The sequence below is a fragment of the Schistocerca piceifrons genome, chromosome 4 (genome assembly GCF_021461385.2).
Source record: "Schistocerca piceifrons isolate TAMUIC-IGC-003096 chromosome 4, iqSchPice1.1, whole genome shotgun sequence".
Classification (NCBI taxonomy): Eukaryota; Metazoa; Arthropoda; class Insecta; order Orthoptera; family Acrididae; genus Schistocerca; species Schistocerca piceifrons.
In genome coordinates, this window is record NC_060141.1 from 247,349,709 (window position 1) to 247,368,252 (window position 18,544).

The following is an 18,544-nucleotide window of genomic DNA, read 5'->3' on the forward strand; positions in this document are numbered from 1 at the left end:
TTTTTAAATAAAACAAACGTTACTAAAATTCTATACCTTTATTCTTTAAGTCTACATATTTGCAACCCTCTGTCGCTAGAGGGCTCCGTATTGGAGCGTGCATCATGGCTGTGTGTAATGTAACTATTTCAGTGCGTGAGAAACAGTAAGCTGTAATCGAGGTCCGAATTCGAAGACTTTGTCCACTCGTGGAGCACCCTCTCCTTCAGCATGACAGCACCAGACCACACACCAGCGTCGCGACATCTGCAACACTCCGACACCTTGGGTTCCCTGTCATCGATCATCCTACATACAGTCCTCACTTGGTCCCATCTGATCGTCACCTGTTCCAAAACTCAAAAAAACACCTTCGGCGACTTCACTACGATAGTGATGAATCAGTGCAAGCAGAGATGAGGTCATGGCTCTATCAACAAGGTCAGACATTCCACAGTGACGGAATCAACAAACTGGTCTCTCGGTGGGAAAACTGTATTCGGTGCCAGGATGACTATGTTGAGTAACAAATGAAACAAACAATGGAAAATCCAGGATGGAATGTAATAGCCTCAGTCTTCAACTGCCAGAGACTGTGATTATCTGTGTGCGAGTTGCGTTTACGTGAGTGTGCTCGTTTTGTGACGGTCTTTTTGTTTTGTCTATCTGCGACTCAGTATCTCCGCTGTTGTCGAGAAATAGATGTGGACGTAAATGTGGAGACGCACAACGTTAAAAAATTGTTTTGTTTAAAAAGCTTTGAGAGTTTTCACCTCAAAATTTCGGAGACATTACTTTGCAGCACGCCCTCGTATACTGATATGCACATTTTTCTGCCTGACTGTGGCAGATGATAATGACGAAATAATTCAGTTCTCAGAGTTTTCCGCTATTTCTAATACTAAATATCCCGTTCTCTGGAAGCAAATTTTTCAGCTTCGAAGTCTCAACGTTGTTGACTGAGTGAAGAATTGCTGTAGTAGACTATAGGATGAGTTCGGAGGAAAAGATTCTTTATGGGCATACGTTTTTCTTGAGTAACTCGAAAACCGCACGCTCTAGCGAAAGCTTGTCGCTGTACAAAATTAAACTGCATGAAATCTCCTACAAAAAGAGTGCTATTCATTTTTTCTCTAGGACCAAAGTTCGCGCGAAGTGAGCGCGAGAATACTGAAATTTTAGTGCGGCGCACATGCGCTGTAGTTTAGATAGTTTTTGTAGGCCTGTTTGAAGTAGTTTATTCGTCTCAGCTTCCTCTACAACGATGTGGTACGTTGTCAACAGTGAGAATGTTTGAATAATAAAGAAAATAAATAACAATGTACTGTACATTAAATGTGCTCTATCTCCGAAACCAGTCGGAATAGTGCATACATCCATAGAAAGGTTTTTGTTCAGAATCACTAATGCTATCATCCCTCAAAGCATGTACCTTTCTTCCTGACTCACCTCGTATACCGTAAAAGTGTTCAAGTCTCAAAAATCCAACTTACAGAAAGTGTTGTATCAAAGTGTTCAAACAACGTAATAGTTCACAATCACTTAATACTTTCCAACCGCCTCAACATTAAAATAATTTGGAGAAGTATTACCAGCAGTTCATCATTTATCATGTTTGTGTATAGTGATTACAGATTGGGTTCTGATCCCCTTTGCATAGTGGTCTGATATACGCTGATCACTATTACACGTACTAACCTAGGTGGTATATTTCGAGTGATTTTCATATTCATTGGCGTTTAATTGTGCGATTTATGTAAGTGTGATGTACTTAGTGAGATTCATTTAGAATTATTGAAGTCAGTTAGAGTAACGACATTGATTACTGCGTCATCAAATTGATTATAACAAGCTATAGTTTCACTGAATCAGGGTATAATAATATTGCTTGCATTAATAATCACATTTCCATGAAATAGCCACATCTCAATATTTAAATCTCATGTCCCAAAATCTCCTTAGTTTCCTTTACTGATGCTCTACGTGCAGATCTAATATTATAGAGGAGGGACTAAAATCTGTTCGTTATAAGATAAACCTGTTACAAACAAATACAAACGTGGTTATTGGTCAGAAGCGGTAGCATACGTACACTTTCGTTGTTTCGGTCTTGGAGGAACGTCCTACTTATGTATTAGGTATCTTATTACTAAGTTCTGTTAAATAAAGCTTGAAGATTATTGTAATGTACTAACAGCGATCAACGTTTTTCTTAATCACGCTTTAGCTAGGTAATTTTTGTTACAAAATCGTGCACAGTCACAGTCTCTGTACTGTTGTGCTCTGATTGTCGCTCTGTTAATACGCAGAATGGAAGTGGCTTGCTCCGTAGTGAAACAGGAGTATGGAACACGATCCAGAAGTGCAGAGTAATAGGTTAGTCTTTACGTTTTTCATAAATTTACGGTAAAAATCGGCATTAAAGTTTTGCGAGGGACAGTATTTAATACAGTTGAAAATTACACACACATTGGATTTATAGTGAATTGGTGGAGTAGTAGATTGGTAGTCTGGTGCAGTTCATGAATTGGTGGTTCAAGTTTCGCCCTGATCTTTTTTTCATTCAATTTGAAAAGCCTACATCTCGTAATTGTAAAATTCATCATCATTTTTATTAATAATACAGGTCTTCATGTTTCTAATTACATACTACGAGCGGAATTCCTGTTTTCATTTTAAATATAAATTCTTAATCATCGATAGTTTATGAAAGATTGTTAGTAAAGGTTGCTTAAATTAATAAAATATAACAATTTAATTTTTACGACAAAATGAAAAACTAGATACTCTTTGTTTGGACTACGTCCATTGTTTTATACCACAGATGTAGTCTCACGCGAACCAGAGTGATAAGTGTCGTAGAAAGATGAAAAACAATCATTTTCACACTACCGAGCCCGCCATACAAACGCTGCATTCTCACATTTCCGTCGTACTAGAGCAAACGCACGCGGCGTTTCTACATGTCACTGCCGAACGCTGGGGCGACATAGAACGACACGTCATAAAAGAAGAGGAGAAGTTGTGGCGCCTGGGTGGCTTCGTGGATTCTGTTGTTGATCGATTCGTTATCGACGTAGCAGATGACACTTCTAGAACTGGAATGTATTTCTCGGATTCGGATAATGAAGGAGCTAAGAGATTACCAGAAGACTGACAGTAACAAATACCTTCAGTGGCTTCAGTATTTAACAATACAGTGAAATCCCTGCAGTACGCTTTTGCATCACGCACAGTTCGCTCAGAAAAATTACCCTGTGTTTAAGTTAGGAATTTTCATCGCTCTTTTTTGTAATTAAAATACTACGTTAAATGAGAACGAGAGCATTTTATGCTTTCCGTCTGGCCACCTAAGAAGCATGCGGTAATGCTGGAGTTTTGCAGAATATTATTTCATTCTCTTTAAAAATTAAATGGCATTAGAAGCGATATTATTTCTCTGCTCGCCTTTTTTTACGTCTGAGCTGCAGCTGCCCACATCAGTACACATTTGTTGGACCAGCTGGCTGGCCAGTACTGTCAAAGGTAAAGCTGTTGTCCCGCGTTATCGCTCATTCTGTGTGTGTGTGTGTGTGTGTGTGTGTGTGACGTGTGACATAGCATAAAACGTATCCTTACGATCAGCTCCACGTGAAACGAAATCCATGACATTCAAGCAAACGCGGAAGAACACATGGTGTAATGCTTCGTAATGTAATAAAATATAATTTTTCTTTGTTTTGTGACTATTAGTGTAATGTAATATATTTAATTATACAAAAAGAAACACACATTAATGCAATGGCTCAGCATAAAAGAGAAATAGCTAATGTATGAATATTATTAACAGTGTAATACGTTGTTTAATTTAGCCCGACGTATATAAGCACTCAGTAAGCTAGCTCAGTTCTCAGGGTACCTACGTAATCGTCGATACATCATGGTTTCGTCTCGATTCCCCAACATAAGACAACAAGAGTAGCATCTACAAATGAAATCCTATTCTGCCTGGGATGTTATCTCATTATATAAAGAAAATCTGTAAGTAAAATTGTTAAGTTATTAGTAGCTGCCTCCGGTCTCGTGGGATCTAGAATAAATTTAATTGTCCTAACCGATGGCACGTCTCTTAGATGAGCTAAAAGAAAAATGTTAAAGATTTTTCTAAATGGCGCCTAACAATGAAAATTCTTTGTTAACGCCCATATCTACTTAAGACAATAAAGGTATCAGATTTGCAATAGATTGACCACATACACAAATTCTTTTGACAAAATAACCATTATATTTTTCGGGTTTAAAGTACAACTTACATTATCAGCTGGTACAGCAAGATGAGCTTTACACAAGAACGTCCTCTTAGGTCCGAATCCAAGCAGATAAGATAAGCGAATGACAAAGGAAAGATAGCTCATGCATAGAAGCGCAAGAGTCCATGGAATAACATGTCCATTGTAGTTCTATCTCTTCTTCTTTGGCGTACTTGTCGATTATCTATAAAATTTGTCGTAATATTTAGTTTACAATTTTTTTTTAAAACCCAAATCCACCCAGGAGAAACAGTACAGCTTAAATCAGGTTTATTCTTGCGATGTGCGGCGTATATAACACATTCTCACCACCTTTTGAACTACTTTTCTATTTTATGTCATTCGATTATTATAACTGCAGTCTGGTTCTTGCAAAAGTAAATATTTGTTAATCAAGTGCGGAGTGGAGGAAATTTTTGCCTAACTGGAATATGGCGGACGAAAGAAAGCTGCAGGCACGCGGAGCCTGATTGCTTGAAGCCCAGAGTGCTCCATCCAGGAAGCGTAGAGAGCCGCGGTTTGGACAGAGGAACCTGTGGAGCGTCAAGACGAGCTCGCACCCACGCATACCGAGTGCGCAGTCGGGTGAACGTCCCATGACGCCGCGCCCCGCTGTTTCCGGGTGCAGCAGATAGCTTTTCGGCGGTTGTGGTGCAGGTAACTCGGCCGTCCGCCCCCGCGCGGGTATCCGGGGCCGCTGTTCAGGCCGCGTGGCTCTCTAAATGAGCGTGCAGCCGCGAGGGTGGGGGCGGGGGTGGGGGAGGGGGGCTACTGCCTATAGTGTACACTCAGCTGCCGCAAATAGCTGGCGACCCCGATACTGGACCAGCCGCCGCCGTTTCCTACTCACAAAAACTCCACTCTACTGCAAGGACACCATTCCTTGTCGCTACGGGAACGTTTCATTGTCGGTACTGCAAAGTCAGAATCAGGCGACACACGAGTCGAATTGTTAACAAGTGAACATTTGGGGGCTGTGTCTGCCGTGTAAGCTGGCCATTTCAACAACGGAGAATGTGCATACTATTGGGCAGTTTAAACACCGGGCACAGCAGGCCGATGGCCTCTAGTGGACTACCCTCACCTCTGTCCGCCGTCTAATACGGGATCTGTACCAAAGTAAACAGTAGTCAAAAGAACAGATCCGCCATATAGAAAAGACGAAGCAATTTTCGGAGAATTTAAAACCAAAGGTGTCTACACTGGGAACGCAAAGAGGTGGGCCAGGGAGAAAGAGTACTAGAGGCGTTCAATAAGTAATGCAACAATTCTTTTTCGGCCAGTATTGATTGAAAAAAATTGCTGAATTTATTGCGGGACATCGCGGAAAATTCCTGGTTCAGTCCCATTTAAAGAACAGGAAGGCAAATCGTGAATTAAATGTAATATGCAGAGGTGAACGTCTCGAGCATTGTAAAACGCCCAAATATCTTGGTGTCACGTTGGATCGCACACTGACCTGTAAACATCATTGTAATGCCACAAGGGACAGAGTCTCAACTAGAAACAACATCATCAGGAAACTAACCAGCGGATCCTGGGGTGTAAACCCAAAAGTCCTGAGAACTTCAGCCCTTGCGCTCAGTGCGTCAGCCGCGGAATACGACGCTCCAGTATGATGTGCTTCAACACACGCGAGAAAAGTTGATGTCGCGGTGAATGAAATGGCACGGATAGTTACCGGATGCTTGAGGCCAACTCCAGTGCACAAGATGTACTTAATCATGGGGATTGCACCGCCCAACATACGACGTGACATCGCTGCCGAAGCCGAAAAAACCAAGCAAGAAAACGACATGCGTCACCCTTTATATGGACACCAGCCTGCTGACCGACGGCTTTGTTCGAGGAAGAGTTTCCTGTCACGTACCCGAGCCCTGGAAGGGTCGGCTGCAGAGAATCGTTTGGCTGCAGAGAATCGTTTGAAAAAGTGGGAAATCGACCTGAGAAACCCCCATAAAGATGTAAAAGAAGAACTGGCGCCCGGTGGAGACCTACCATACACAGTCTGGAGAACCCTAAACCGTATGAGGGTAGAAGTGCCAAAGTGCAAGACAAACCTGCAGCGATGGGGTTTCCTAAAAGAGAATGAGAACACTCTCTGTCTGTGTGGTTCTGTCCAGGATCCTCAACACCTGCTTATCTGCCCATATTTAGACCAGCCCTGCACAATGAATGACTTATGGGAGGCAAATGACAAGGCCATATTGGCTGCTGATTTTTGGTATTTTGAAGTCTAGTTCCGGACACGGAAAGTAAGTAAGTATGAAGTCCCGGTAGATGGCGGCGCTAAACATACACTTCAAAATGGCATTGCAAGCAGAAATCTGTCAATATGTTTCTTTTGGAGGAAAACCAGAGCATAACAGATATTCATAGGCGCTTGCAGAATGTCAATGCAGACTGGCAAAGAGCAATAGAACGGTGTGTCGTTGAGCGAAATTTCTTGTCATCATAGCAAGGACGCGCTATCTGTCCGATCACACGCGTGCCAACTGGCTGCACATCGTTATGACTCCCGCAGCGTTGCATATTCACTTCACGTGTTCGTCGCCACAAAGATGCAAACGAACTCCTCCTTCTCTATGAGAACGTAAGGTCTCACACAAGTCTGCACGCCCATGAGGAATTCACAAAACTTCATTATCAACGAAACACACACAACACTCATGTAATATTCTACAATATTTGTTGCTTGTTACTCGAACCAGCTTTCAGCTGTTACGCCATCATCAGGTACAAAGATAAGTATGTGGTATAGAGAAATTTTGTTGGATCAAAGGCTTTAAACTAGTGCATGTGCCGAGTATCTCGATTTTCAGAGGTGAAAAATGTAGATGTCAGAATTAGAAATAACACAAGCGGTATTATTTCAGTGTAAATGTGATGTAAGACTATTTAACTAAGATAAAATATGTGACACATTACCTAACTAACTATTGACAAATTACAACGGTTGTACATAGAAGAACGTAACTGAGCAAAAAAACTTTCTTGACACATTCCAAACATATGGCTGAACAAAATAATTTTTTCCTTAAAGATCCTAAATTGCACAGGTAAGACATAATAGTGATATTAAGCAGGTGAGTGAAGCAGCTGTGATTATACAGAGTAAATTTTTTTTAACATGACAAGAGAAATTATAGTAACTGAAATAAAGAAAATGGGGCATGTGAGTAAGAGCGGTACTTTACAACGTGGTCTGGATGGGATAATGAGTAGTATCTGTAGTTAGAAGTGGTGAGTAAGGGAACTTTGTCGGGTCATTCAATACCAACCATGGGCTGATGGACACGTGTTTATTAATTTCCATTATTTCTAGATAGTTCATCTTCCTTCCTTTGTGATTTGATGTAATACTTCATGTTTAGCACTGTAACTATGGCCTTCTTTAGGCAAGTTGTCTGCCAAAGTAGGGTCTTCTTTTCCAAGTTCTATGGTGTTCCTTCAAGCGGGTACTTATTGCCCTGCAGACTGACCTATATAGAATTTGTCACAGTTACCAGTAGTTTTATGAATTAAACTCTTTTCGAAAGATGGAGAGCTGTGTTTACCATTGAGCAAAAGGTGTCCGTCAGTATTGCGCACGTAAAATGATGTTTTTACATTTCTGGATTTAAATTTTCAGGCTATATCCAGTGAGAATTTTCCTAAGTATGGAACTGATTAGATTACATTAGATTCAGTTTTCGTTCCATAGGCCAAAAAATGAGATGATTCTCGTATAGAAAGTATAACATAAAAACATAAAACATTTGAATACAATACTTATTACCCTGATCATTTGTCAGAAGATTGTCGGAATAGGTGAATACAATGCAGCAAACTGGAACAGCTGATATTTATAGAATTAACAAGCTGTCAGAATGAAACAACACAATATGCACTATTAATAAATTTATCATACACAAAGTACCTAATCTCAACTGTTGTGTCCAAGTGCAGTCAGAACTGAAATCTAGCAGATATTTTTACTTAAGCTGGCTTAACATTCTGTGTTAAGATATTCATTTATGGAGTAGAAGGAGTTGCCTATCAAAAAGTCTTTCAAACTCTGTTTAAACCGTGCTTTATCTGAAACCAAGTTTTTAATGGTTGCTGGCAATTTATTGAAAATGTGTGTTCCTGAATATTGGACCACTTTTTGAACCCAGGTAAGTGATTTTAGGTCTTTATGTGGATTGTTCTTATTCCTAGTATTGATACTATGTATTGAGCTATTGGTTGGAAATAGAGATGTATTACTTACAACAAATTTCACTAAGAAATAAATATACTGAGAAGCAGTGGTTAAGATACGAAGTTCCTTGAACAGGTTTCTGCATTGTGTTCTTCAATTTACACCACAAATGATTCTTATCACACGCTTTTGCACCCTAAAAACTTTTGCTCGGTTTGATGAGTTGCCCCAGAGTATGATCCCATATGACATAATAGAATGAAAGTAAGCAAGTTTTTTTTATTTATGTCTCATACATCTGACATCATTCTCACTGCAAATACAGACTTTTTTAGGCGCTTAAGCAATTCTGTGGTATGCCCTTCCCGACTAAATTTATTATCGAGTTGTAATCCCAGAAATTTAACACTGTGCACCATTTATTGCATTCTTGAGTTGGTGGGTCAAGGATAGCTTAAAGAAGAGAGTACACCTGTTATTTCTGCTTTTCGTACATTATGGAGTCCACTAAGGTAAGAGGATAGCCACTGTTAGCTGCTATTCGTTTGATGACATTTAATTCCATTTGGAAGTTGTCTTCACCCATGGGGACTCATATTAGGCGATGTATCACAGGCTGAAAGGCAGCATGTTTATGGGTAACTGGATGGTGAGAATTAACTGGTGTTAGTCTATCTGTGTTGGTAGGTTTCCAATAAACCATGAAAGTATGAATACATCCTCTGATGTCTATGTTTGGACCTAAGTAATGTATGCTGTTACCCCCAGAGAATTTTACACTTTTGTGTTTAGAATTTACACGCCTCAGAAATCGTTGAAGTTGTGTGGTAGTAACTGTGCAAAAGCACAGCACATCGACAACATACCCAAACCAGTATCCAACCTTGGAAGAGAGTGGATTTTTTCCAAAACCTTTGTTTCAGCATGGGCTGGATTGAGGGAACCCCTTAGCTAAATCATCCAACAGTTTGAATATGCTACCATTGAAGCGGAAGTAATTTTGTATTAGACAAGTTTCTGTAGCTGACCGTATGTCATCTGTGATAACTGGGTTAACCCCTAATTTATCTAGTAAGTTTGTGAGAATGTTAAGGCGCTCCCGAACATGTATATTAGGAAATCAGTTGCTAACATCAACAGAAACCAGCTTGGCGGGAGATATGCATATCTTTTACCTCTTTCCCTAAATCAACGGAATTAAGGATCCAATGACTAGGTTTGAACCTGGTTTTGGTCTTGACTAGGTTTGAACTTGGTTTTGGTCTTGATCAGGTCAATTAACTCTCCGGCTAATTTGTAACACGGAGCTAAGAACGAAGTGGAAATGAGCGTTTGGCGTCGTTGGCCGGGAGGCCCCTTTCGGGACAAGTCCGGCCGCCTTGGTGCAGGTCTTATTACATTCGACACCACATTGGGCGACCTGCGCGCCGGATGGGGATGAAATGATGATGAAGACAACACAACACCTAGTCCCTGGGCGGAGAAAATCCCCGACCCAGCCGGGAATCGAACCCAGGCCCGGAGGACGGCAACCCGTCACGCTGACCACTCAGCTATCGGGGCGGACGCTAAGAACGAAGACAGCACAGGACGGATTGAGATATTATCTTTATGAAGTTTAGGGAGGCCATAAAATCTGGGAGCAACCACTTACAAGCTCGGATTAAAAAGGGTGCAAGGCTCAAATGCTATCTTCTCCACTACTTTTTAATATGCGTATCGAAGAACTAAGCAACGAAATAAAACAAAAGTTCAATAGTGGAATATAAATTGAGGGAGATAGAATATCAGTGACAGGTTCTATGATGACATTGCCAACCTCTTTTAAAGTGATGAAGAATTACAGGATCTGTTGCAAGGAAAGAACAGTTTACTAAACACAGAATATAGGCACAGATTAAAGTAAACAAAAGTGAAAGAACTATGGATCAGCAGAACTGAATTTAGGAGACAAGCTTATCATCAAAATTGGACACAATGAAGTAGACGAACTGAAGGAGTTCCGCTAGCTTGGAAGCAAAATACCTTCTAGTAGTCGAATCTAGGAACATATAAAAGCACACCAGCACAGGCTAATAAGTCATTCCGCGCGAAAAGAAGTCTATAAGTACCAAACTAAGGCACTGTCACGAGAAAGAAATTACAGAGAATGTACACTCGACAACACAAAAAGCGAGCCGGCCGAAGTGGCCGTGCGGTTCTAGGCGCTACAGTCTGGAACCGAGCGACCGCTACGGTCGCAGGTTCGAATCCTGCCTGGGGCATGCATGTGTGTGATGTCCTTAGGCTAGTTAGGTTTAATTAGTTCTAAGTTCTAGGCGACTGATGACCTCAGAAGTTAAGTCGCATAGTGCTCAGAGCCATTTGAATCATTTGAACCAACAAAAAGTGAGCCACCCCTGAATTCCAATGTGTAGGCTGCGCCTGACTATATGCAACCAAAATAGCACAACTGTGTCGTAGGTCCTCTAAACACGCTGCAGTCGTTTGACTAGACTCAACGAGTACCACAAGACACTACTAAGACACTCCTCTTTATGGCAGTCAGTCCACATGTAAACCAATACCATCATACAACAAATATTAGAAATCATATTCTTAGTGATGATAGGAACCTTGATGCTTGTAAATTAAACTTCATTACAATAACTGACACTGCAGAAGACTCACCACACTTATTAAATGACATGATGAGTTGTTGTTCATTATCCGAATTTGAACCGACTGTTAACCAAATAAATCCTGCGTGTCTGAACGAGACTCAACTAGGCATAAAGGGATGTAAAATATCGAAGTGTTCACCAGTATCAGATTAAAAGGCTGAATGTCTGAACCTGGAAATAAACGCCGATACGTTTAACACTACACTGGGAACCCCTGAGAAGTAACCACGAAAGGTATATAGTCAAGTGCAATGCACAAGTGTGAAACGCATGAAGTATAGCTGTAGCGATGGACGGGGACTAGAACCAATCAGATTGCAGATATTAAATATATTCTGCAATAGCGTGATAATGGAACCTGAAATGGCGATATAAGTGATTTTTTCCCTGGCAGGGTTGTCTATGGCTACGAATAGACAGGAAATATTTATTGATTCTTCACCAGTAGCGAGATGTGCAAATGTTTGGCTATAGGTAACGCAAGGAATAGTTCTGTCCTGCCTGAGCCTCCAACACGACGCATACAGTCGTTGTTGACCCCATCAACTATCAAATTCTCTCTCACTAGTGGTTAGGATCGCGCCATTCCTAGAGACCTGGAGAAGTTTGGCATCGCGAGGAAACAACGAAATGATAGGACAATAGTAGTATCTCGGAGTGTTCAAATCCAAAGAAAAATTGGAAGCGGAGCTCGAATCCCAGTCCAGTACCAATATTTTCAAAATCTCAAGGTTACTTAAAATAAGAAATGAAGGTCCTATGACCTTACATGATGATTGGTTCGTGAACTACAATAACATTACTAGTGTAAGAAAACTTGCTAGAGACAGAGTTTCTGCAAGCAGCGACGTCCACCTCTGACCCAAACTTAATCCAAGTCTGTTCCAGTCAGTAGTGAATGGACATGTTTAATGTTGATTTGGAACCACAGCACAGTCCTGAGTTCCTTACTTGGCGTTACTGGAGGTGAACACTGAATGTTTTTAGCTGTTAAAAGCTGGTACCTCTAGCGGGAATCAAGCCCACTCCTTAGCCACTACAAGCTAGCCTGAGTCTAACAAACCATCATGTTCCGTGTATGGAGTGACTGCTACCGAGAAAGTCAAGTTGTATCGTTTCAAACACGATCGTTTTGAGATAAATTAATCACCACATTCAGGAAGACAAATAGGTGTTCATGAAGGATGTTTCTGTGATTTACTATTATGCTCAATGAGAGTGTATCCGATAATTAGAAAGTGTGGCGAACAATTGATCTTCGTGTGACATTTGCCTTCAGTAGTCATATTGAAATTAAAAGAAAGGGAGGAGGATTACTGTACAACGTCTCTTTGAAACCGAGATTAGACTCAAAGCAGAATCTCGAACTAGGAGGCATGGACAAGGAAGTCGTTTGTGCCCATTCAAAGGATAGATCCTGGCATTTGCCATATTAGATTTAAGGACGTTACTGTACACTTAAATCAGCGCGGCATGATGGTGATTTGAAGTACCATGTGGCAAATGCGCAAAGAGAATATGGTGGGTAAGCCATAACAAACATTATCTCAAACGATGGCCTGTATACGTCCACAAAATGTATTGTTATTGGTATACATCCGGTGGCTCAAAGAAGGTGTTTTGTGTTACGATCTGCTTTACAGGTATGTATCCTTCGCAGTTGACATTACTTGCCAACAAATGAGATGCCTTGCAGTCGTAGAATAACAAATGTGACCTGCAAGACAGCACCAAGGAGCATGTTAGCAAACATGCCTACCGCATGTCTTCTAGTCTGTCACCCACGTGTGTTTACCATTCTCGCCCCGCATCGATCCACCACGAATAAAGTTAGTTTTTTTTTATTTCTTTTGTTAGTTTTGTTTTGGCGGTTGCGCTTTAAATGTGATTTAACTCAGAATCAGCAAGTCGCTACTCACATGGGATCGAAAGACTTCCTCAACATTATCAGACGGTTTTCGATAACGAGGTGGAATGTGTTGGTGACAGATATTTGTATCTATTTTGTTCAATAACCTTGTGGGAAACACTATTAATGTTCGCTAGATTAATACAACTGGTGTCTCATCGTAATACCTTAAAACGAGTGACTACCTTAATTAAACGTCATCTTTTGTCATACTGAAGTCGCTTTACCGGACTTCAACGTAAATACGACAATGAGGCTACGAGAGTAGTTGCTGAATGAAACAGAGTTAACAGAGTATTTAGTGGTACGACTTTATTAACAGATTTGTCTATTTTCAGTAGCAGTTCCTTAGTATTTTATGTTTCTTGACTCTAGATCTACTGGTTACTGAATGGTGAGAGACGTCTTACGATGACAGAATTTCTAAAGACATCGTTCTGAGTTCGATATAGTTTTTCGTAGATCTGTAACAAATAAGGTGAAATGTTACTCAACAAGAGTTTGAAACTGAGAGCTACTGCTTCTCATTCTTTATAGTGAATTGACATTTTCGTGGAGCAAGCGACCAACTGCAGCGTTCGTCATCTCCTCATTGCCCTTGCGATGACTGACACAGAGAATTAGCAATATAGACAAGGTAGACAACGAGATTAGTTGTAGTTGCTGCTTGAAAGTAATCTCTCCTGTCTGTAAACGTATATTAGATAAGCCGGTGACACACAAAGCGGAATTCATTCAGAATCTTTGGTTGGTATACCACGAATATTGTAAGATAATTCTCTGTCATTCCAGGAAGTAACAAAACTATTAAGGTGTGTCCAGACACTATGTTGTCAAGACCCAATAAAAGTCGTAGCGGAACAATCATATTTCCACAGGAAATGTCTTTGTTGAGTGGGCTAACAATGCAGGAGTGCATCTTGTGCATCAACGGTGCAGTGGATTAATTATTTTTTCTAAGACGTCATGGGGTTTATTCTAGTATTTATGGTGAAGGAGAAGAATGGAAAGCTGCACAGACCACAGCAATCCATACAAAAGAAAATAAACGTAATTCACTGAGTTGCAGGGCCATTTAATTGACATCGACGTGTAACAGGAAGTGTGAACAAATATTTGATTCCAACGTTATGAAATACCCCGAAATATATTGCCTATTGACATCAGATCAGCATGGATTTGGAGAACATCACTCTTATGAGACACAGCTGGCACTTAATTCGCACTACCTGCTGTATGCAGGGGCTCTCAAATTGGTTCCGTATTTATAGTTCCAAAAAGGCTTTCGATATCATTCCCCATAAGCTGCTTTCAACCACATTTATTCACTAAGGACTATCATCTTAGTTGTGCTACTGGATTCGTGATTTCCTGTCTGAAAGGTCACAGTTCGCAGTAACTGATGGGACGTCATCCAATGAAACGGAAGTGATAAGTGTGATTCCGCAAGTAAAGTGATGTACACCTTTTGCTGTATACCTAAACTATTTATCTGACAATCAGAAACTCCTCAGACGAGCAAAGCAAATTTCAAAGTGATGAAAACATATCTTCACTGTGTGATACGTGGCAATTAACCGTAAACAAAAAAATGAGTGAGGTTCTTCAGTGACTGCTAAGATGGTTTCGTCAAGCCTCGAGAAATCAACAAGTAAAACACATTTGACGGTTATAGATCTAACTAAAGTCCTAGGGGTTACAAATGTAAACAATGTAACTGGGAAACATCACATGTTGTGGCGAAGGTGAAATAAATGTTGGATTATTGACACAAACCTCATAAGATGCAAGAAGTCTACCAAGGAGACTGCCAGTACTACAGCTGTTCGGCATCTTCTGGAATTTTGCTGAGCACTGCACGATCATAACCTGACGTAATTGACGGAGGACATCGAAAAGCCGGCCGAGGTGGCCGAGCCGTTCTAGGCGCTACAGTGTGGAACCGCGTGACTGCAACGGTGGCAGGTTCGAATCCTGCCTCGGGCATGGATGTGTGTGATGTCCTTAGGCTAGTTAGGTTTAAGTAGTTCTAAGTTCTAGGAGACTGATGACCTCAGATGTTAAGTCCCATAGTGCTCAAAGTCATTTGAACAATTTGACATCGAAAACATTGAAAGAAGGCTGAAGATTTTGTAGTATAGCGAATTAGGGGAGAGAAGGTCACGTATGCTTTCTTTTTCCTTGAGGTTGGAGGGGGGCGGGAGCAGGGGGACGATTAGGAGATGCAATATTAAAACAGACGCTTTTACGCTGCAGCACGTTATTTTCAAGACATTTGAACAACCATCTTTTTCTTCTGAATGCAAACAGTTTTTATTGCCACCGCCGTACGAAGGATGATATTACAACTGTAATAATGCAAGAGAAATTAATACTTGCACAAGCAGATTTTGGTGTTCGTTTTTCTCGAGTGGAGCTGTCGAGAAATTGAAGCGATTCTGTGAACCATATACGAAACACTTAACTGTGAATTACTGAGAAACCGTGTATCATTGCGATGTAAATGAAGTGCCTCAGCAGAATGTAATTTCTGTCGTGCAGCACTTTTGTTCCAAAGACAGTGAGTACCCTTTATAAGTGCTCAAAATGCAAGGTTGCCACCAAAACTGTTTTTTATAATCCACATAGTTATCTTTATAGAATACATATTTTCTTTCTTAAGGCGAGATCTAATGAAGAGCGATTACGAGAAAAAATAGTTTCCTGCGTCACGCGAATGCTAGCTAGTTGAAATATTTTGTGGGGGCTACGTTTATCATGAGTGTATTCTTCAACTTATTTTTCGCTAAATGTTTGAATGAAACGTCAAAAGTAGATATGGCTTCTTTAGTTATAGGAAAAGTAGCTTTAGCCGCCTTAATTTATACTACAGACTTGGGTAGGGTAGAAGAAACGTTTGATCCTTCAAGGGGTGCACAGGGCTTTGCGGCCTGGGTCTGTACAAGCCGCGGCTCGGAAGCTCCGGACCAACCAGGCTGACCGGCTGACAGTCTGGCCGGCCGGTTACAGCCTGGTGCAGAGGCGACGAGGCGAGACTGAAGTGAGCGAGCTGGCGGTGAGGAGCCCACGCCCCCCCCCCCCCCCCCCCCTCAATCCCACTCGGGATAGGTCAGCACGGCTGCAGCGCATGGCTCGGTCTGCACCAATCCTTTTGCCGTAAATTTGTTTACTTCCTCTCTCGCCATCTGTACAAGAGCGGCAAGCAGAAATAAACCTCAGGCCATCTGTTGCAGTGGCTCACAGGGAGAAATCGAGATAAAGTCGTCGCTCTTACTGGAGAAGGTGGAGGTCCCATCAGAGAAGCTGGCGGAAAGTATGGCTTGCCATATACCATTGAAACAAGCTGCTGGAGGAACTACCTTAAAACAGACACTACCAACACAGCTCCTGACTCAGACAGGAAGAGAGTGAGCTCACTACAGGAAGACAGCGAGGTTGTGTCTCAGAGCAGAGAAAATCTCTTTTTGGACACGAAGTGGTTACAGTGGGAGACCAAAAGCCTCCGGCTCCAGTGACACGATTCGCCGAAGGCTGAGGGACGCTGGATTCCAAGCACGATGATCCACCGTGAAACACAAGCTCACCAAAGGCAATGTTTTACACAGAGTGTCATTTGTGGACTTCCATCTGAATGCATAGTGGGAAAACGTCATTCTCACTGACGGTAAGGTGTTTTCGACAGTAACGACGGTCCAAGAGTCGTTTACAAGCTGCAAGGGAATAGCCGTCGGCACGAATATGTAACTACGCTGAGGAAAAGTGGGATGCTGTATGTTCCCTGCTGGAGATGGATTTCCGCAAGAGGAGCAGAAATTCTTCACAGGATGGAAGGAACTCTTGGCAGTGAGCAGTGCGTCCACATGTTGGAAAAAGTGATGATTCCATCAATACCAATGTTGTACGGAGAAGGAGATTTCATACTTCAAGAGGACCATTCTCTCGTTCAGAAGTCTGCGTTCGTTCAGCAGCAGGTCTCCACGATTGGCGTCAGGGACTGGCCGACACGGGCAGCTGATATGAACCCTATGGAAAACATGTGGGCTGAGGTCGGCAGAACGTTAACAGAGAACTGGCAACGTAACCAACTAACTACAGCTGACGCTCTTCGAGACTGCATTCGTGAACTCGGAAGGAAGTTGCTTCTTCAGACTGTTACGTCCGACGGCTTATAGATTCTATGCCAAAACGCGTGATATAAATACAAATTGATGTATTTTGGATAAAATGTTACAGTCATTAAAACCGTTTGTTATGTCGTCTTTTTCTTCATTTTTCATCACTAAGAGCCAGCGGAAGATCACTTGGCAACAGATAAAATAAAATTTGAGTTAGTTTTCCTTTGAGTTGTCTTTTTAATGGAAGTGAGTTTCTATTGAATACACAGCTCGTTAAGTATTCTATTTTTATTTCATTTATACCCTGCCTACATACTTACAAAGTAATGAGATTAAATGGATGCACTGAAAGTATTTTAGGTTCTTTCACAATACATTTGTCTCTTCTCCTCAATCCATTAACACACCCTCCGTCATCCAAAAATTATGCAAATGATTTCGTCTTACATTTATTCATTGTTAGTTTCTCCTCCATTCTCTCTCTCACTCTCTCTCGCCTCTCTTATATTATCACCTCAATTCAACTTTTACTCTACTCTGCCAAAAAGTTATAAGCAAATCAAGCGGTTTACATTGAAACTATACGTTCTCGTTTAATTTCTGCTTCCTTTACTGTCCTCTCTAATTCCACTCAAAACCTATGAAACTGTATTCTTTATATCCCCTTACCTATAATCCATTTTTCATAATGAAAAACATGCCTTCCTTTACTCTCTGTCCTAAGATAAAAGGAACTGTGCCGTACGTCTAAATAAAGAATGCCTTGCAAGGCTTCCCTCTTTTATTTTGTACTTCTCCACACCCATACATTCCTAGATGCCTCCCTCCTTCCTACTACCCCACCCTTGGGATCTGCACCCATATCAACATGAATACTATGCAATTCACGATTAAGTGCTTGGCAGGGGGTTCTTTGAACGACTGTCACACTATTTCTCTGTCGTGGAAATAATGGACAACTAAAGCTTAACATAGAAGCACTGACGTCTCTCATCGCAATGGTCATGTTTCCTATGTATGTAGGGGTAAACGAAATATCGTGGCCGCAATATAAAACGCAAATGTTTCAGTCATATCCATTCTAACTCGTTTATCATATCCGTGACACTACGAACCCAATTTCGTGATGTTACAAAACGAGCTGCCCTTCTTTGAACTCTGTCGATGTCTTCTGTGAGTCATACACCGTAGGTATCCCATACCAAAAAAATGTGTGTAAATCTTATGGGAATTAACTGCTAAGGTCATCAGTCCCTAAGCTTACACACTACTTAACCTAAATTATCCTAAGGACAAACACACACACCCATGCCCGAGGGAGGACTCGAACCTCCGCCGGGAACAGCCGCACAGGATCCCATACCGCGCAGGATAGGGTCATGACAACATAGTGGAACATGTCTGAT